The sequence below is a fragment of the Carlito syrichta genome, unplaced genomic scaffold (assembly GCF_000164805.1).
Source record: "Carlito syrichta isolate Samal-C Ts95f unplaced genomic scaffold, Tarsius_syrichta-2.0.1 Scaffold308803, whole genome shotgun sequence".
Classification (NCBI taxonomy): domain Eukaryota; kingdom Metazoa; phylum Chordata; class Mammalia; order Primates; family Tarsiidae; genus Carlito; species Carlito syrichta.
In genome coordinates, this window is record NW_007252899.1 from 155,855 (window position 1) to 161,467 (window position 5,613).

The window sequence follows — 5,613 nt, forward strand, 5'->3', positions numbered from 1 at the left end:
CAGCAGGTCAAGGCTGCGGTGGCTGGGAGCGGCCAGTGCACTCCAGTCTGGGCGACAGAGTGAGACTCAAACTCAAAAAAAAAAAAGAAACAAAGAAAATTATAACATTTAAAACAATATCTTGGCCAGGCACAGTGGCTCACGCCTATAATCCCAGCACTTTGGGAGGCTAAGGCAGGAGGATTGCTCTCTTCTTTTTTTTTTGAGTCGAGGTCTCACTCTGTCGCCCAAGCCGGAGTGCAGTGGCACACTCATGGCTACTGCAGCCTCGACCTGCTGGGCTCAGGTAATCCTTTCTGCCTCAGCCTTTCAAGTTGCTGGAACCATAGGTGTGCACCACCAAGTCCAGTTAATTTTTTGATTTATTGTAGAGATGAAGTCTCACCAAGTTGTCCAGGCTGGTCTCAAACCCCTGGTCTCAGGCAATCCTCTTGCCTCCGCCTCTCAAAGTGCTGAGATTACAAGCTTGAGCCACCACACCTGACTAGGAGGACTGCTCTCTACACAAAAATAAAAATTAGCTAAAAAGTAAAATAAAAATATAATAAAACAACATCTTATGACAGTAGAATTTCTTCACAAAAATAAAAATGAGACTAGACTACAACCAAAGAAAGCATCTAAATGGCTCATTTGTTAGTGAAGCAAAGAAAGTCATTTACTAATAGTGAGTTATTTAAATTGTGTTTGAATGCAGCAACTGAAGAAACGCGTTCAGAGAAAATAAACTTATTCAAGACTATTTACTTTTCAGCAAAAACAGTAAGAAAATTGAGGACACTGGTAGCGACATCAATAGGCAATTATAAAACTAGGCAAATAATTTCCTTTAAAAATGGTTTTTTTTGGCTCTTGATATTATCAGGTGTCACCAATTCTGCTCAATTGTTACTGAAGAGTCAATGCAGAATTTAAAGTGATTAAAGAATTAGCCTCCATACATGTGTGAAAGAAACAAGGAAAGAATATTTTCAAAGAAGTTAAGAAAACACCAGTTTAGTACAACCTATATGGACTCTGTTGGAATGTATTACAGCTAGTGTTGGTAAAAATATGTATGAGAATATTGCAATAGTAAGAATACCTTGAACAATTATGTAGGCCAAGCACGGTGGCTCAGCCTATAATCCCAGTACTTTGGGAGGCCGAGGCAAGAGCCCTGCCTGAGTCCAGGGGTTCAAGACCAGCCTGGGCAACCTGGTGAGACTGCAGCTCTACAATAAATCAAAAAATTAGCTAAGCATGGTGGTGCATGCCTGTAATTCCAGTTACTTGGAAGGCTGAGGAAGAAGGATCGCCTGAGCCCGGCAGGTCAAGGCTGCATAGCCCTGAGTGTGCCACTGCAGCCTGAGTGACAGAGTGAGACTCTGACTCAAAAAAAAAAAAAAAAAAAAAAAAAAGTAAATCCTACAGGATCCACAAAAAACTACTAGCACTAATAAATGAACTCACTAAAATTGCAAGATAAAAGATCAATAAATAAAATTCAGTTGTGTTTCTATACACAATGAGCAATCCGAAAAGGAAAGAAAGTTATTATTTACAATAGCCCCCAAAAGAATAAAATACCCAGAAATAAATTTAACTAAGGAAGTGTACACTAACAACTACAAAACACTGCTGAAAGCAAATAATGGCAAGACTTCTGTGTACATGGATTGAATAACAATATTGTTAACAGGCAAGGCTCCCCAAAGCAATCTACAGGTTCAATGGAATCCCTACCAAAATTTCAAAGGCTTTTCCTGCAGAAATGGAAAAATCAATCTTTAAAATTACATGGTAATTCAAGGGGCTCAGAAAAGGCCCTGAATAGTCAAAATAACATCGAAAAAGAAAACAAAGTAGGATTCACACTCCAGAACTTATTGCAAAGGAACAGTGATCAAAATAGTGTGGAGCTAGCATAAGAACAAACATTCTGACCAATGAAATAGAATCAGGAGTTCAGAAATGAACCCAAGTATCTATGACCAATTGAATTTTGATAAAGGGCATCAAGATTTTAAATAGAAAAAGAATAGTTCCTTCAACAAATAGTGTTGGCACAACTGGATAACCACATGTAAAAGAATCAAGTTGAAGCCCCTCCTCAACCATTTACAAAAATTGTATTTACAACCATTTACTCAAAATGGATCACCAAACTAAATATAAAAACTAAAATAATAAAACTCTTAGATAAACAGAGGAGTACATTTTCATGACCTCAGATTTGGCAATGGATTCTTTTTTTTTTTTTTGAGTTGGAGTCTCACTCTGTCACCCAGACTGGAGTGCAGTGGCCGCTCCCGGCCATCGCAGCCTCGACCTGCTCGGCTCCGACGATCTTTCCGCCTCAGCCTTCTAAGTAGCTGGAACTACGGGCACGTGCTACCATGCCTGGCTCATTTTGATTTATTGTAGAGATGAGATCTCACCAAGTTGCCCAGGCGGGTCTCGAATCCGCAGGCTCAGGCAATCCACTCACCTAAGCCTCCCGAAGGCGTGGGATTACAGGCTGAGCCACTGAGCCCGGCTGACAATGGATTCTTAACACCAAAAGCACAAGCAACAAAAGAAAAACTAATTTAACTTGGTCAAAATTAAAAACTTTTGTGCAGCTAAGAACGCTATCAAGAAAGCGAAAATGGGGGGGGGGTTGGCAGTAATGGGAAACTGCCAGGGGAGAGGCACACCTCATCAACAAAGGGTATAATGAACATTTGTATACCTAACCCTGAACTGTACCCCACACCTCTAAAATTTAAAAAGAAAAAAATTTATAAGTGAAAAGACAACCTACGGAATGGGAAAACATATTTGTAAATCATATATCTGAGAAGAGTTTAGTATTCAGAATATATACAGAATTCATAACTGAGAAACAAAAAATGGGCAAGGCACATGAATACACATTTCTACAAAGATATACAAATAAACAATAAGCATACAAAAGATGTTCAAAATCACTGGTCACTAAGGAAATACAAATCAAAACCACAAAGAGCCAGCCTCAATGGCTCATGCCTGTAATCTCAGCTCTTTGGGAGGCTGAGGTAGAGAGATCATTTGAGGCCAGGAGTTTGAGACCAGACTGATCAACAAAGCAAGACCCTGTCTCTACCAAAAAAATTTTTTATTAAACACACACACACACACACACACACACACACAAACACACACACACACACACACAGTAGATAACATTTTACACCCAATAGGATGGTTTTAATTTAAAAAAGAAACAGAAAACAAGTGTTGGTAAGAATGTAGAGAAATAGGAACCCTCATATATTACTAGTGACAATGTCAAGTGGAACTATCAAGTCTGTAGGAAACAGTTTGGCAGTGCCTCTAAACGTTAAATAGAGAATTACCACATGAGAGAGCAATTCCATTCTTAGGTAACATGCAATGCATAATGAAGTTTTGGCCAATGACTGACCACATATGTGACAATGGTTCCACAAGATTATAATGGAGCTGAAAGATCAGAACACAAAGGACAAAGTGAAAAACCTAAATGATACGGCTGAGAGGGGCAGATTACACATGAAAACCCAAGAATTAGGGCCGGGTGCATTGGCTCATGCTTATAATCCCAGCACTTTGGGAGGCTGAGGTGAGAGGATTGCCTGAGCCCACAGGTTCAAGACCAGCCTGGGCAACTTGGTGAGACTTCATATCTACAATAAATCAAAAAATTAGCCGGGCATGGCAGTGAATGCCTGTAGTTCCAGCTACTTGGAAGGTTGAGGAGGAAGAATCACCTGAGTCCAGCAGGCTGAGGCTGCAGTGGCCGTGAGCACGCCACTGCACTCCAGCCTGGGCGACAGAGTGAGACTTCAACTCAAAAAAAAGAAAGAAAAATCAAGAATTAGAATGGCAGGCTGGTCATAGTGGCTCAAGCCTGTAATCCCAGCACTTTGGGAGGCAGAGGGGTAGGCAGAATAGTTTAAGCCCAGTTATTCAAGACCAGCCTGGGCAACACAGCAACACCTCACTATACAAAAAATAAAAATTAGCCAGGCTATAGTGGCATAAGTCTGTAGTCCCAGCTACTTGGGAGGCTGAGGCAGAAAGATTCACCTGACCCAAGGAGGTCAAGGCTGTGGTGAACCAGGATGGTGCTGCTGCATTCCAGCCTAGGCAACAGAATGAGACCAAAAAACAAAAGATTTACAATGGCATAAGACTTTTCAGCAACAATGAAATTTAGAAGAATTGGAGAGTAATCCCTTCACATTTTTGAAAGAAAATGATATCTAATCTAGAATTCTACAGTCAGTCATAATTGTGAGGGGACATATATCCAGGAAACAGATGACCCAACACAACAGAAAGGCAGAGAATCCTCAAGACAAAAAAGAGAGAACTCAGAATGACAGATGTCCAACAGCCCAGTTATCCACCAGTCCAAGTTATTTTAGAAGGCCCTAAGAGAAAAATCTCCAAGAAAACAAAACCGACAAACTGATGTTTAAAAATGCTGAGAAGAGGCCAGGCACTATGGCTTACACCTGTAACCCTAGCGCTTTGCAAGGTCAAGGAGGGAGGACTGCTTGAGCCCAGGAGTTCAAGATCAGTCTGGTCAACATAATGAGACTTCATCTCTACGAAAACGAACAAATTAACCAGGAATGGCGGTGCGCACATATACTCCCAGCTACTTGGGAGGCTAAGGCACAGTGATTGCCTAAGGCCAGGAGGTAGAGACTGCAGTTAGCTGCAATGGTGCCAGTGCACTCTAACCTGGGTGACAGAGTGAGACCTGGACACCATCTCGTCCCGCAAAAAAAATGCTGAGATGCTGAGAAGAGATTCAGGCACCTTGAGAAGACTTTAGGAATGAATTAGCATAAATACATAGAACAACAACAAAATTCATTCTTGAAACAAGAATAAATTGTATAGGGAAGGAAAAATAGTATACTACATGACTTAGCTATGAATAGAACAATATGAAGTCATAATAATATAAACAATTATCAAACCACAATTATAATATAACCATACTGGGGAATAAGAACGGTGCCTGTGTATAATTGGGAGTTAAAGTGAGCTAAAACCTTATTCTCCACAATGGGAAGTCAACAGATAACAGTTACACTTGAAAAACCAAGAACAATTTTTGTTTTTGAGAAACATGCTCACAGTAGGTCATTCTGCCACAAATCTTCCTTTTCTCTTCACTTCTTCTCACTAATAAACTCTGTTTTAATTACTAAAAAATTAGCTAGGCATGGTGGCACATGCCTGTAGGTCCAGCTACTTGGAAGGCTGAGGCGGAGGATCACCTGAGCACAGCGAGTTGAGGCTGCAGTGGCCATGAGCATACCATTGCCCTTCAGCCTGGGGGAGAGAGTAAGACTCCAACTCAAAAAAAAAAAAAAACTTACTAAAAAAAAAAAAAAGAGAAACCAAGAAATAGCAGTACAAAGAGATCTGACAGCAAATATCAAAATAAACTGCTGAAAAGAATTTGAAAGTAGCTACCTCTAGGCAAAGAGGAAAGGAAGGTGAGGCAGAAGTGGAGTTAAGGGACTATGTTTTTCAGAATAGGCTTAACTGAATTATTTGATTATTTAAACAAAATAAACATATATCTTTTTTTTTTTTTTTTTTTTTTGG

General features: G+C 40.2%; 1 protein-coding gene across 3 annotated transcripts in view; it reads right to left on the reverse strand.

The window, feature by feature from the left end:
- The window catches only part of NFATC3 (nuclear factor of activated T-cells 3), a 145,036-nt gene that overhangs the window by 111,572 nt on the left and 27,851 nt on the right, over nt 1–5,613 (reverse strand). The gene's annotated exons all lie outside the window — the stretch shown is intronic.